A 16,152-nucleotide genomic window follows, 5' to 3' on the forward strand; every position below is an offset into this window, starting at 1 on the left:
TAAATTTAAGCTAAAAAATACTTTCGAAAGGGATGTCACTTGCAGGGTGACACGAAGTACCACTTAAATCAAGACTGTGAACTCTTAGGGATGCAAGATCTAAGAATAACATACTGCTTATGTTATTAATATCCTGCTGAAGTTTTCTTATAATTTGATCATATAGAAGTTATTCACTATTATTGAAGTGTTCTAATTTTTGGGTAAAAATATCACCTATGATGTCTAGGTGATAAACGTTTTTATTACCTTACATCACTCACGAAGACTCATAAAACTGGTTACCAATGCTCAATTATTCGGCCATAATCCCCACGTAGGAGGTGTTCCGTAGACCGTCAACTTAAATACCCCCAACTTTCGACAGGATTATATACCGATTGAGTTTGTAACCCTAGTTTTACAAATTTAATGACCTATTTTAACTATTTAAAACAAGTGGTTAACCTATGTGAGCATGCAGCTGTTCTTCATTATGGATTTTTAATGTCTAACCCAATTTTATAACAGCTTATAAAACTTTAGACATGCTAAACATCCACAACATACAGACATTCAATATTTAATATAACCATTATATTAATTACAAGAAACCCTAACATGCATACTATATATTATAACAAATTATAACAAACTTTCAATCCATGTTGCATGCTTCCTATGGTGGCATTTGAAATCTAAATGGCATACTATATGCACATACAAGATTTATTTAATTGTAACATACACCCAATGCATAAATAATTAAACACAGACTGATATGGTTTTAGTTTTGGCAAAAACAAGCAAACAAAAGCCTAACTATTACAAAAACAGTTTCAACACCGCTTGATTCTCTCCAAAACTGCTTGAACTAGACTCGAACAGTCTGAATTAGATTAGTAGAGTCTGAACTGGACCAGCCAAAACGCATTTGAGGCTGAACCGGACCATACCTCAAGAGAACCGGCTGAACCGACTTCTCTTGCTCTCGCCCAAAATCTCGCAAAGTCTGAACGTTTAGCATCGACGAAAATCGTTATGCGTTTGCCTGATCATTTAATATTTGCTTGGTTTTTTAGTAACCAACACGTATCGGTTAGTAAAGCTACACGATCGTGTAGTTTTTCCTTCTATCGTATAGTGTCATCGTCTAGTGCCGAACGATGCTACACGATCGCTTAGTGTCTAACACTATTGCGCAGCTCCATCGTTTAGCATGGACATTTACTACACGATTGCTAATCTCTATTGTTTAGTGCAGCGTCTTGATCGTTTAGTGCACGCCCGAGTTATGTGATCGCCTAGTGCTATTGCATAGCTCTCGACGCATCACCCAGCTGCTGTGCATAGGTAAACGATCGCTTAATGCTATCATTTAGCATTTCAACGCATCGCTTAGTTGTTGCGCATAAGTAAACGATCGCTTAATGCTATCGCATAGCAACTCAACGCATCACTTAGCTCCCGATCAAAGGTAAATGATCGTCGTAAGCGATCGCTTAGTGCTATTGCGTAGCTCTTTGCCTCATCGCTTAGTTCCCACCCAAAGCTACACAATTGTGTAGTGCCATCGCTTAGGAACACAATGCATCGCTTACTTCCCAAGGTACACGATCGTCTAGCACACAACACCTAAATGATCAATGCCCGAAGATACACGATCGTTTTGCTTTTTCTTCACATCGTTTAAAGCATGAAGCTAAACGATCGCTTAGCTACTAAAGCTCAAAGACGATATGAACATAGGCTGAATGTTTGAATCAGCAACTCGGCCTCTTCACTTCTTTCTTCGAATTACAACTTAATTTCAACTCTAATGATTCCAAATAAATTAAAGACTCTTGGAAAGATATAAAAGATCATCAAGAAAGAGCCAATTAAAAATTTAAATGAGAATTAAAGAGAAATTAAAGGCCAAAACTCAGAAAACCATATCAGTACAACAGTTTCATATTTTCATATAAAATACCCACCAAACAAAAATTAATCCCTATTGAATGCTTATTTGATGTTTTGATACCAATTATTGGATCGATACCAGCACGCAATGGAAGGGAACAGGATCCATAAGCACTCTAATTCATTAATTTTGGCTGAAAAGAAATATGGTAAAATAGAGTTTAATGGGTTTTAAGAACATACCTTGGCCGAATCATTGAAATCTTGATTTCCAACAGCAAAATCCTCCAAATCTTTGTGCAAACCACCACAATATCTTCCCTACTATTCTCTTGGTACTCTAGATTGAGTTTTGTAACACAAAATAAGCTGGAATCAAAGGGAATATGGAGATAGCTCACTGCAACAACCCAAAATGAAGAACATCTTTTTCATCTAAATTTTTCAGAAAAATTCTACCGGTTCATCAATCTCAACTTCACTCCAATCTCTTCAATATATTGCAGACTATCATGTAAAGAGATTTGTTGCATGGAATGCAACTCATGCTTGGAGTAAATAAAGGAATGAAAAATGTAATTTTCATTTTTGTGTAATTTTTCTAGTTCCAAAAACTATTTTGATTTTAAAATCATATTTTTTTTCTAAAATCAAAATTTATTAATTTTACAAATTCATTTCATAAATTAATTTTCTAATAAAATTAATAAATAATTATTTAAACAATTTAAATAATTCTAATTAATTTAATATCCAATATTAAATTAATTTCTACACAATTTCATCTTCATATATTTAAATCATATTGAAATATATTTTCTCCAATTTAATTTGATTCTAATTTGAACGTTTCAAATTAACTTACCACGCTACTTTAGAGCTATTCCGTTTTCGAGCTAGTAGGGGGACCTTGTGGACCTACAGATTATGGGCTCCAACGATCCGAAATTAATCGTCTAAACACATTAGACTGATCTAACCCCCATTCGTTAACTAATGGATCACTCCACTAAAAATGGCTAGGTCAAATCTCTGTTTTACCCCCGAAATTACCTCTAGTTCCTTAAGTTCTCATTGATCCCTTAATGAACAATTGTTTTGTGATCCAAACATAGAACCGAGTCCCTCTTGGGCCAATGAGAGGGCGAGGCCCCTTGTTCAAGATCCAGAATTAGCACTTAAGGGAACAACCTCTCTACTATCTTTAAAGTGTGTAGGAGTGAAATAGTCAGTCTTGAACAATAAGCAACGTTATAAAGTAAGAGTGACTCATTTTGTGGTCCGATCTTGTACAAACCCTTTTGCACAAGGACACCCCCACTTCTCATGTCCAACATGAACGAATTAGGATTCATTTGTAGCACTTTACAACTCCTTGTAACAACTACAGAGCAGGTTGCATTCAATAGTGTTACTAAAATAAGGTACCCAGCTTTATTCATATACTATAGATCATTTTGACTATTTACTCGAACCCGATCTACCTTTTTGTCTCCACATAAATTTCAAGTACTCATCTAATAGTCAAGGGACTTTAAAGTTTATTGGATTTCTATTCAAGCAATAGATCTATTCAATAACACATTTATTGAATTTTCAGAATAAGTTCCATTATTTACATACCACGAGTTTTAGGACATAAAACCCAACTGAAGCATGTTGGCCTACTCGATCGTTTAGTGCATGTGCCTACCATGCAACGAGTATCATATACTCAGCGATCGTTTACCCCCATCGTTTACACGATCGAGTAGCTAAGACAAACCGATCGAGTAAACTTATTACTCATTCGTTTAGCATCAACCATGCAATCATTTAGTAAATACTACACGATCGAGTAGAACTTTTTTCCTCCCTCATTTAGCCTGGGCTACACGATACGACCAACACTTGGTCTTCATCCTCAAGGTCAATAGTATCTCCATGTTTTGAAACTTCATCACGAACGACTCAAAACACACCAAACATTTTGAATACATACTCAATAGCAAGTTAATTATGCCAAAAATGCAGGGGCCTTTACAAATAATTTTGAAAGTAAAAGAAAGCATTAAAACAGAGGCTCTTACAAATTAATTTTGAAAGGTAAAAGAAAGCATTAACGGAGAAATTCATCTATTTACCTCGACCTCGGGGAAGGAGTGAATTTCTTCTTGTGTAGCTGTGTTCCAAACTCCCCAATCAGACAAACCCCCAAAATGGTAGGCATATTGAGTCGGCGATCTAGTCACTCTCACCCATACAAATCAAAGGACCGCCCTCATAGATAGGAGTTCACCACTCACTCAGGATTCAGGTCATGTTACCTATGGTCATCCTAGTGAAATGTAAGTCTCTATTATGAACTATGTTATATAATGACCCTAAAAATTTCGTGCTCCAGTCTTATACAAACTCCTTTATATGGAATATTGATAACGGGCAGAAATGCACGTTATTACAGTGCAAAGTTCTTGAACAATGTTGGCTTGCATTGATAAAATATGTTAGATTGCATCTAAAAGCATTAAGTCTATAACATTGCGGTCGCATGCGTTCATCACATAGGAACAATTGATTTTTGTATTTTTATGCAAAATATGCGTTGACGCAAGGCGAAAAGAGCGATCACGAGAAATCAATAGATGAGCGTAGCATTACCGCAAGGCTTTGCGGTGATTTGTGTTCGCAAACATCCACTCAAGAAGGATTACCGAATAGAGTCGGTGCATTTGGGTGAAAGGCATAATTAATCACGATGGGACAGAAAGCTAATGACGGTCGAATCTGAATTAAGTTGAAAGCTGCTAACGATAATAAGTACATTCAGCTTTTCGGTGACAAATATTCGACACATCAGTCAGGGAATTAAAGCCATCCCATCTGTGCAATCATAAGAGAGAAGCCGCCTCCACCCTGAAGATCTATAAATACCAAAGGCATCCTTCAGAAAAGGGGTTCCACCAGTTAACGAGTTCACCTGTTTACCGATTTAAGAGCTTTAGCCTTGTCCATAGTTTTCTTTTATTTTTAAGGCGGAGAAAGGGAAGAGTAGAGACGCCAGAAGATCGCACAGGGCAACTCGAGAGAGAACTCGGAGGCATAGAAGTAGAGAGCCAGTCGACCCTCGCGAGAGCGAGATTATCTTTTGAACACGAGTAGAAAAGATAGTGTAAAAGCATGGGAAGCAAGAGATTGCTACCAGGTTCTTTATTCTATTCTTGCATTGTTATTTTGTACTTCATCTTTATATTTATACAATGGAAGTTCTTATTCTACATCTGTTCACTCTCTTAGCACGCATGAGTAGCTAAACTTGTCAAATGGGTTGAGAAGAACTAAGCTAAAATGACCTAGGATGTTCATTGCTTGCGATTATCTTATGTTATGCTGTGCCAAACATCCCTTTAGAGCTACGAGAGAGAGAGTCGAAAGAAAAAACCTATGAGAGAGCTAGGTTAGAATCTAGACTCGAAAGAGCAAGATTAGAACTGCATAAACAAGATATAGGGACTTAGAGATAAGCTCTGTTTGCCAACATGCATCGCATAAAACCTAAAGATAGGTATGATATTATGTGGTAGCCTTATTTGTGTGTGTGTCATTTGGTCATCGCATAAATAAGAATAGAGGCTTATGTGTAGGTCCTATAAACTTATCGCATATATTGCATGCGTTCTAGTTTTAGAAGCCGTGGTGAGAGGTGGTTTACTGTTGTATGCATGTTGCATGATCGCATAGCATGAACACATCCTAGGAAGTGTTTGCCGAAACCTTTCTCAACCCGTTCACTGCTTACTCATCAAATCTTCCGTTTTATCAACTCTTTTCGAACTCCGCCGCATTTTTTTATTTTCATTACCGCAACAAACAATACCAAACAACTATTTAAGTTACTGGTTACCACAAATTTTTCCTAAAAATTACCACCGCAACCTGTTTTCTCAAGTCCCTGAGTTTGACCTTAGACTTACTAAGAAACTCAATGGGTTTACACTTGGATTCCACTAAGAAAACTTGAGTGCTCAATGCATTTTCATCATCGTATTTTATCCACAATTCCACATCTTAAAATAACGCATCATGTTTTTGGTTGCCGGGGACCTCGGCAAAATAGTGTGCTAATGGTAATTTTTCTGATTTCTTTGCAGACTCTCAATCTCTAGCGAATTACGACCCGAAGATTGAGAGAACGTTCAGACGAAGATTAAGAGACCACAAACAACAACAATCAGATAAAGAAGAGATGGCGGAGAAGCCTGGAAACGGAGCACCAAACGAAAACAACGTCATGGCGAATCCAATCCTACTGGCAAACGATCGCAATAGGCCCATTAGAAACTATGCATCACCAAACCTCTATGATTTCTCTCCAGGAATCATGAGGCCTACCCTCGATGGAAGCAGATTCGAAATAAAGCCGACGATGTTGTAGATGATCTAGACTACAGGACAATTCAGAGGATGGCGTGGCGAGGACTCGTACGCCCACCTCCGCAGCTTTATAGAAATCTTCAATACTTTTATGTTCCCGAAAATCTTTGCTGAAGAAGTTCTACTAACTTTGTTTCAATTCTCTCTTTATGATCAAGCAAGAAAACGGGCATATTCCCTTGAGCCGGGAGAGATCGCTTCATGGGAACAGGTCGTAGAGAAATTTATGAAGAAATATTTTCCGCCTACTGAGAATGCTAGACGAAGGAAACTCATAACTAATTTTGAACAAGACATGGACGAATCGCTCAGTGATGCCTGGGCGAGGTTTAAGAGGTGGGTCCTGGACTGTCCATACAACGAATTGCCAGACTGCCTTCAGATGAAAATCTTTTATCATGGTTTAAATCACACTTCGCAGACCGCTGCCAATGCGGCAGCCGCTGGTGGTCTGCTTGACAAAACATATGAAGAGGCTAAGAACATCTTGGATCGCATCTCCAAAAACCACGCAGATTGGAGAGAGAGTGATCAGAAACTGAAAATCAAGGATAACAACGCAAGTAATGGTGCTATTGCTTCACTACAAAATCAAATGACTGCAACGATGAACTTAATTCAGGGAATTGCAATTAGCAGCCCAACACCACAAAATGGGCAAGTCAACGCAATTAGTCAAAACACCGCAAGGTGTGTGACTTGTGGTGATGGGAACGCAATGGAAGAATGCCCACAGAATCCACAGTATATTTTCTTTGTGAAAAATAATCCATTTTCGAATACCTACAACCCCGGGTGGAGAAATCATCCCAATTTTGCATGGAAGAATCAATATCAGAATTTCCAATCCGTGGCGCAGAAAGAATGGCCACCTGGATTCTTCCTGCGCAATAACGATCAAACAAGCAATCAAGCCAGTAGCTTGCAAATGCTGCAATCTTCCTTCTTGTAAAGCCTATTGAAGCAGTATATAGAGAAAAATGAAACTGTGCTTCAAAGTCAGCCTATGTCCATCTGCAATCTAGAATTACAGATGGGCCAGATTACAAGTGAGCTGAAGAACAGACCGCAAGGGGGCTCTGCTGAGTTCAATAGAACTCCCACGCAATCTAGGGGGGATAAGGTAAAGAGCAATGTCAAGTTGTGACATTGTGGAGTGGAAAAACTGTGGAGGGAGAAAGGAAGGAGCCCAGCCGGAATACTCCAATTGCGTTGGAACCTGAAATTGCGGTGACACAAGAAGAAGAAGGAGAAAAAGAAGCAATAGAGCCAGAAGTTGCATCACCTCAAAGCCAACAGAGAAGGGGATCGTGAGAGTGTAGTTACCACCTTTCCCGCAGAGACTAAGAAAGAACAAGAATGAAGAGGTACAGTACCAACGCTTCTTGTCTATGTTAAAACAATTACATATTAATATTCCATTCAGTGAAGCGATTGAGGAGATTCATGCCTACGCGAAGTTTCTGAAGGAAATGGTAACCAAGAAGAGGAGAGCTGGTAAGTTTGCCACGGTGGCTTTAACACAGAGTTCGAAATCAATATTTCCACAAAAAATGAGCGATCCTGGGAGCTTTACTATACCTTGCTCCATAGGAGGACTGTACATCGGGCAAGCCTTGTGTGACCTTGGAGCCAGAATCAACTTGATGCTTCTGTCGACCTTTAAGTAGCTGAATGTGGGGCAACTTGCACCCACGACCGTGACTCTCTAACTTGCAGATAGATCTCTGGTGCATCCGGAGGGGAAGGTGAAAGACGTGCTGATCACCATCGACAAATTTATCCTACCAACCGACTTCATCATCTTAGATTACGAAGCCGACAAAGATGTGCCCATCATCTTGGGGTGACCATTTTTATCAACAAATCGTGCCCAGATTGATGTGCATAAAGGGAAGATCACTTTGAGCATAAATGGACAGAAGTGGAAGTTCAACATCATCTGTGCCATGAAGTTTCCTAACAAAGAAGATCTGCCTGACTCAGACGACGACTAGAATTTGATTGAAGAAGAAAAGCTTGATGAAGAGAACGAAGAAGAGGATGCAATCGCATTCGTTTCTGCCTGTAATGCGATCATAAAAAAAAACAAACAAGGAAGTCAAAATGGTCGCATCTCAAGAAGAAAAGCCAACAAAAAAAGAAGAAAGAAAAATAATGCAACTATCCTTAGTAGAACCACCAACAATGGAATTAAAGACCCTATCGAACCACCTAAAATACGCATTGTTGGGGCAAAATGAGAAGCTGCCAGTAATAATTTCCTCCGAACTTAATGAAGACCAAGAGAATGCGTTGATGAGCATTCTGAGGAAACATGTGCGAGCAATTGGCTGGACGCTCGCCGACATTCAAGGAATTAGCCCAGCGTATTGTATGCACCGAATTCGTCTTGAAGAAAACCACAAAGCAACGATCGAACATTAACGCAGTCTCAACCCTGCGATGAAAGAGGTCATTACATATGAGATCATTAAATGGTTAGATGCGGGCATTATTTATTCGATAGCAGATAGCACATGGGTCAGTCCCGTGCAGTGTGTGCCTAAAAAGGGTGGAATGACGGTAGTCGAATCGAAAATAATGAGCTGATAGCACAAAGAACCGTCACCGGGTGGCGTGTTTGCATGGACTACTGCAAGCTGAATGCGGCCACGAAGAAAGATCATTTCCCCTATCGTTCATTTATCAAATGCTAGACCGTCAAGCAGGAAATGACTTCTACTACTTTCTGGATGGCTATGTCGGGTATAACCAGATTATGATTGCTCCAAAAGATCAAGACAAGACCACATTCACCTGCCCATATGGGACTTTTGCTTTTTGCCGCATGCCATTCGGCCTCTGCAATGCGCCGAGCACGTTCCAATGGTGCATGATGGCCATCTTTTCAAACTATCTTAAGGACTCTATTGAAATCTTCGTGGATGACTTCTCTGTTTATGGGCACATATACGAAGTTGGTCTTGCCAACCTGGACAAGATACTAAAAAGATGCAAGGAGACGAATCTCGTTCTTAACTGGGAAAAATGCCATTTTATGGTAAATTAGGGCATCATGTTGGGGCACAACGTTTCTCGTGACGGGTTGGAGGTGGATAAAGCAAAAATAGAAGCAATTGAAAAAATTCCACCTCCAACAAGCGTGAATGCTGTACGAAGTTTATTGGGGCATGCTGGATTCTATAGACGCTTTGTCAAGGACTTCTCGAAAATAGCACGACCACTAAGTGTGTTGTTAGAGGCTGACAGAAAATTTGATTTTGACAACAATTGCCTTAACGCATTCAGGATTTTGAAGAATGCGCTGACGACGGCACCCGTGTTAATCGCACCTGATTTGATACTTCCTTTTGAATTGATGTGCGATGCAAGCAGGTATGCAGTGGGAGCAGCTTTGGCATAGAATAGAAAAATAGTCTTACATCCCATCGCATATGCGAGTAAGACGTTAAATCCTGCTCAAAACAATTATACCAGCACAGAGAAAGAGCTAATTGTAGTAATTTTTGCATTGGAAAAATTTAGAGCATATCTTCTGGGAACAAAGGTACTCATCCATACTGATCATTCGACAATAAAGTATTTAATGACAAAGAAGGATGCAAAGCCGAGACTGATCAGATGGGTTCTCCTCCTTCAAGAATTTGACATAGAGACAATTGATCAAAAGGGGACAGAGAACCAAGTTGCGGATCACTTGTCTAGATTGGAAAACCCTAAGGTTGACCACAACGAGTCAGAGGTAAGTGCGGTGTTCCCAGATGAGCAGTTGTTTCATATTGAAGAATTGCCCTGGGATGCGGACATAGTCAACTATCTAGTTTGTGAGCAATTTCCAGAAGAATATACTGACCACCAGAAGAGGAGGTGATAACTGGCAGAAATACCAGTTATTATAAGCCTTTTATTTAGAATCATGAGGGCTAATAAGTAGAAAATGATGTGATAATACTTAGAATTTGCGAAAAATTGAGTTTTGCGTCAATTAGCACCTAAATCCTCACTGACCCCAATATTATGCGTTACTCCATGCCAAAATGTCTATTTTTTAGCTATCGCAGGAATCAAATGCATGCATTTAAAATAAGCCATCGCAGACAAACGCATGCGCTGAAGCCAGGCGATCGCAAAGACAGATGCATGAGCTAAGCGATCGCAGACAGTAATCACATGCGTCCAACGCATGGGAATTGCGGTGACCAAATGGAGATTGTGGCCATGGAGTGATAGCCATAATAGAAGATCGCACGATGGGTAGAACGCATTGATAACTTCAGCTAAATTAAGCTCGGACGCATACCTTGGGAGTATCAACAAGATAAGGTGATATGAAAATGCCCATACCACGACAAAAGTAGCAATGAGCCATACCGTCATCATAGTAGCTGTCGGCATCCAAACTCTATAAATAGCCATTGGGACCTTCATTTTACATCATACGAGCTTCTGCCACAAGGCAGAAGTTTGTGATCACAGATGAGAGCCTGAAAAAGATTTCCAGTGAGAATTCCTCATCTCCACAACCCAGACCGAGTGACGATCGGAGCATTCACTAGAGATAAAGCTCGAGAGAGACATCTCCACTATTCAACCATGGCACCACCGGCAGCCTTGACACAGATTCCTTCATCTCCCTTCTAATCTCTATATTGTATTACTCTTTAGCTTGAGATATTAAGATATTTTGTGATCAATGAAATCCTAATTCCTCTATTACCGTCTTCTTCATCATCTTCATTTCTATCATATTTTATCTTCAGTGTTTATTTATCAAAGTCAATCGCATGTTTAATCGTGTAGCCTAGAGATAGGATGGATGAAGCAACCCACCGAGAGGTGCGTTGTGCGAGTATAGTGAGTTAATCCTCTTTACTTGTTGAAAGGCTGTAGCAACGCTTGTCTATGGGATGTTGCATTTCTTGTCTATAAGTTAAATAGCCGTGTCTAACTACCTAAAAAGATAAGAGATCGAACGCACTAAGCAAGGTTCGCATTGTTCCTAGCGATAGGCACAATCTTATGCTCAACACAACCATGCACTATAGAGATATAGTCATGCGGCTGACCACCGAGAGGTGTGATGCGTTAGTGCAACGAGCTGGGATTACTCGAGCGATTTAAGATAGTAAACATCACTATTCGTTATTTGTTGTTGTGTTTCTACCTATTCTCATTGTAAACCTCCTAGTGCTCAATCTATTTAGTTAGGAGTAGGAGTAGTGTATAAGTCATTTAAACTTTCTTCGCTTTATTTTTTTATTCCTCGCCCTAAACGCATCACTTCGCAAATATTATTGAGTGACAAGTCCCCGTGTTCGACCTCGGATCACCCAAGAAAGTTTCGTTTGTGTTATACTTGGCGCAAGCGTAAGAAAACTTGTGATAGGAACGCGTGGTCATTGCATGCTAAGATTAACGCATCATCATTCAGATGCATGACCTCAGACACATAGGAGCAAACCCATCAGTTATGTCTAATACATGATTTCATGTTCAAACCCATCCGTCCTTAATAATTAAAACAAAAAAAAAAAAATTGTTCCTAAACTTTCCCAACAAGTTTTTTGCACCATTGTCGGGGACTTGGCAGCTAATGTTTTGTGAAGTTTGTGTTTTCGCAGGCACCCTTTCAATCTTAGGCGTATTGTAGATTGTGCGACCAAGTTGCAAACAATATTTGAATTATAGGCGATGCGTCGAAAGTCAAATATTGACCCCAAGATAGAAAGGCTATCTGTTGCATGAGCTGGAAGCAATCTTAGACGCATGTCAACCATCATGCGTCCAACAATTTTTGGAAGCTCTAATGGTCAGGGCGAACCTCCTTGACCCAAGCAGTTGAGAACCATCTCCTGCATGGGAGACTCCTTGTGGTGACAACACTCTAATTTCTCCAGGGACGTCTTCTACTCTATCTTTTACATTGCTTTTTTAGTTTAGTGTATTATTTTTATTTTGGATATGCGGCTGCTTCTTTGGTTGTAGTGCGTTTGCTTCTTGTAGGTGCGATAATAACTCTCCTCGGTGCACAGTTACAACAGAAGAATCCTCCACATCCTTCAACGCATGGCTTTAATCGCATGAACTCCAACACATTATCGCATGCATTCTTCTACTTAAGGTTCTTTTCTTGTTATCTTTTATGCATTATCCTTCTGGAATTCTCCTTGTCTGACTGCTGTTCTTTACGATGCGACTATAAGGGTACAAATAATTCATCGCGTCCCCTAATTAGTATCGCAAGGCACCTCTTACTTTTAATAGCATCTTCAAATTGTGAAAGTCTATAGTTTCATTATGTGCAAACCTTTGCTCAAGCATTTGTTATCACATGCCTATTGAGTTTGCTTCTAGCTTGCAGTGAGAATGCTGCCACCCTCTAAGTTTGGGGGGTGATAGAAGTCTCGGAGAATTGCATTCATAACGTTTCGGTCATTACCGTCTAAAAAGAGAGAGAGAGAGAGAGAGAACTTTTGAAAATAACAACTCCACTGCCAACGCAATGGGGAAACCCATGTTGACAAGAGTTGAGTTGTGAAAGGCACTTACTCGTAATTGGATGTTCGTATGACACCCATGGGGGCAAGCCAAAATGAAGGTAAGTCACCAGGATCAACGCATAAACGCAATTCTTCTGTCTGGCGCAAGCCAACTTAAGCAAGACATGAGTTGAGTTGAATATGGAATGCTACCGAAGTTGGATGCCTGCATGGCACACGTGGGGGTAAGCCAAAATGAAGAGCGTAACCAGGTTCAACACCGCGTTAGAATAAGTAAACGCATAAGCTTGAATTATTTTGAACAAACACATTCTCATGAGCTGAACGCAAAGTTGTGGAGAATGAATAAAAAGTTTTTGAGCAAAGGCTTATCGAATTTAACTTAGAAAAGATCTCTTTGGAGAAACAACCGAAGTAGAGGAGAGCACTGCGTCCATAGTTAGAGGCACGAGTAAATTATATTCTAAGAAGATGGTCATCACAAAGAGACGTCGGAAGGTGAATTAATAATTTCTTAAGAATAACGCATGCTTGAGACAAGCATGATTCTAAGTTTGGGGGAGTGATAACTGGCAGAAATACCAATTATTATAAGCCTTTTATTTAGAATCATGAGGGCTAATAAGTAGAAAATGACGTGATAATACTTAGAATTTGCGAAAAATTGAGTTTTGCGTCAATTAGCACCTAAATCCTCACTAACCCCAATATTATGCGATACTCAATGCCAAAATGTCTATTTTTGTAGCTATCGCAGGAATAAAACGCATGCGTTTGAAATAAGCCATCACAGACAAACGCATGCGCTGAAGCGAGGCGATCGCAAACGGTAATCACATACGTCCAACGCATGGGAATTGCGGTGACCGCAAAGAAGGATGCATCAACACACAATGCAGACGATAGTTCAAATTTGGGGGTTGTATTCCTCCTTAACTTTATTTCAAATTTTGCACTATCGCATCGCATTTTGATTTTAAAAGTTTTATCACCACATCCTCTTTGATTATCATAATCATTTAATATTGATAAATTTAGTGAGTCACCGCATGTTGTCTCTTTGCCAATTATGATTTCAAAGATGAAAAACATGATTCTATTTCTCATGTATATACTAGAGTCAACTTAATTCTAAGATAGTCACCTCATGAAATATTTCTAGAAGTTAGGGGTCTGTTAGCATTTTTTCAAACTTGCTTTACGAAGCTTTCTAAGAACATCGCATGACTTCTTTCAATCTTTTCGAAATAAGGACATTGCAGCATTTTAAATTTGGGGGTGAGGTAATTTATTTTCAAACTTGCTATTCTACCAAAAAAAAAGAAGAAAAAAAGGAAAATTTTGATTAACAACTCCACTGTCAATGCAATGGGGAAACCCATGTTGACAAGAGTTAAGTTGTGGCGGGCAATTACCCATAGTTGGATGTCCACATGACACACGTGGGGGCAAGCCAAAACGAAAGTAAGTCACCAGGATCAACGCATAAATAAAGGACCGCAACTCCGCTGCCAAGTAGGTATGAGTTTAGTCTGAGAAAGAGCGCATGAGCTTGGATGTCTGCATGACACACGTGGGGCAAGCCAAAACGAAGGCAAGGAACTTGGATCAGCGCAAAGTCAAAAAAAAATAATAATGTCAAGAAATATGCAAGGATAAAAATTATTTGACACCCCGGTGGAAAAGTTTTCTTTTTGAAATAAATCATGCGATGTCTCGGAATTTAGTAAAGTCCTTTTGAAGGTTAAACTTGGTCCCTAGATCCTAGAAATATTTTAAAGGGAGACTTGAATAAGACTTAAGGAAATTTTGGTGTATAGGATTTGAATGAAGTATCCTTGAGAAATCAAGGAAAAGAGAATTGCAGTCGACTTGATTTTTGTATTTTTATGCAGAATATGCGTTGACGCAAGGTGAAAAGAGCGATCAAAAGAAATCAACGGACGAGCGTAGCATTACCGCAAGGCTTTGCGATGATTTTTGTTCGTAAAAATATGCTCAAGATGGATTGCCGCATAGAGTCGGCGCAACTTGGTGGGTGCATCTGGGTGAAAGGCACAATTAATCACGATGGGACAAAAAGCTGACGACGGTCGAATCCGAATTAAGTTGACAACAGCTAACGATAACAAGTACATTCAGCTTTATGGTGACAAATATTTGGCGCATCAGTCAGGGAATTAAAGCCATCCCATCTGTGCAATCATAAGAGAGAAGCCGCCTTCACCCCGAAGCTCTATAAATACCAAAGGCATCCTTCAGAAAATGGGTTCCACCAGTTAACGAGTTCACCTGTTTACCGATTTAAGAGCTTTAGCCTTGTCCATAGTTTTCTTTTATTTTTAAGTCGGAGCAATGGAAGAGTAGAGACGCCGGAAGATCTCTTAGGGCAACTCGAGAGAGAACCCAGAGACGTAGAAGTAGAAAGCGGGTTGACTCTCGCGAGAGTGAGATTATCTTTTGAACACGAGTAGAAAAGACAGTGTAAAAGCCTGGGAAGCAAGAGATTGCTACTAGGCTCTTTATTCTATTCTTGAATTGTTATTTTGTACTTCATCTTTTAATTTATATAATGGAAGTTCTTATTCTACATCTGTTCATTCTCTTAGCACACATGAGTAGCTAAACTTGTCAAATGGGTTGAGAAGAACTAAGATAACATGACCTAGGATGTTCATTACTTGCGATTATCTTGTGTTATGTTGTGCCAAACATCCCTTTATAGCTACTCGAGAGAGAGTCAAAAGAAAGAACCTAAGACTTGAGAGAGCTAGGTTAGAATCTAGACTCAAGAGAGCAAGATTAGAACTGCATAAACAAAAGATAGGGACTTAGAGATAAGCTCTGTTTGCCAACCTGAATCGCATGCATTCTAGAGATAGGTATGATATTATATGGTCGCCTTATTTGTGTGTGTGTCATTTGGCCATTGCATAAATAAGAATAGAGGCTTATGTGTAGGTCCTCTCACTTGACCTAAAGCTAGTTGGGTGTACAATATAGTCAAAATACAAAGTATACAAATAATAAACTAGGGCATAACACGCGCCCAGTACAAATCTCCCACTTGCCCTAGTCTAAACATGGCCCATCTGATAGACCCATACTCTACAGGTGACTTTCAAACACCTTAACCGTGAGGGCCTCTATAAGCCGATCAGCAACGTTGTGCTCCGAAACTATCTGCATGACAATCACGTCCCCTCGATGCACAATCTCTCGGATGAGATGATACTTTCGCTCTATATGCTTCCTGCGTTTGTGACTCCTAGGCTCTCGCGAATTAGCCACAACACCACTATTATGACAATAAAGTGTGATGGGCTTTGACATGTCTGGAACAACTTTAAGATCA

This window comes from Benincasa hispida, chromosome 2 (genome assembly GCF_027475165.1).
Source record: "Benincasa hispida cultivar pf3 chromosome 2, pf3_genome.v1.1, whole genome shotgun sequence".
NCBI classification, from domain to species: Eukaryota; Viridiplantae; Streptophyta; class Magnoliopsida; order Cucurbitales; family Cucurbitaceae; genus Benincasa; species Benincasa hispida.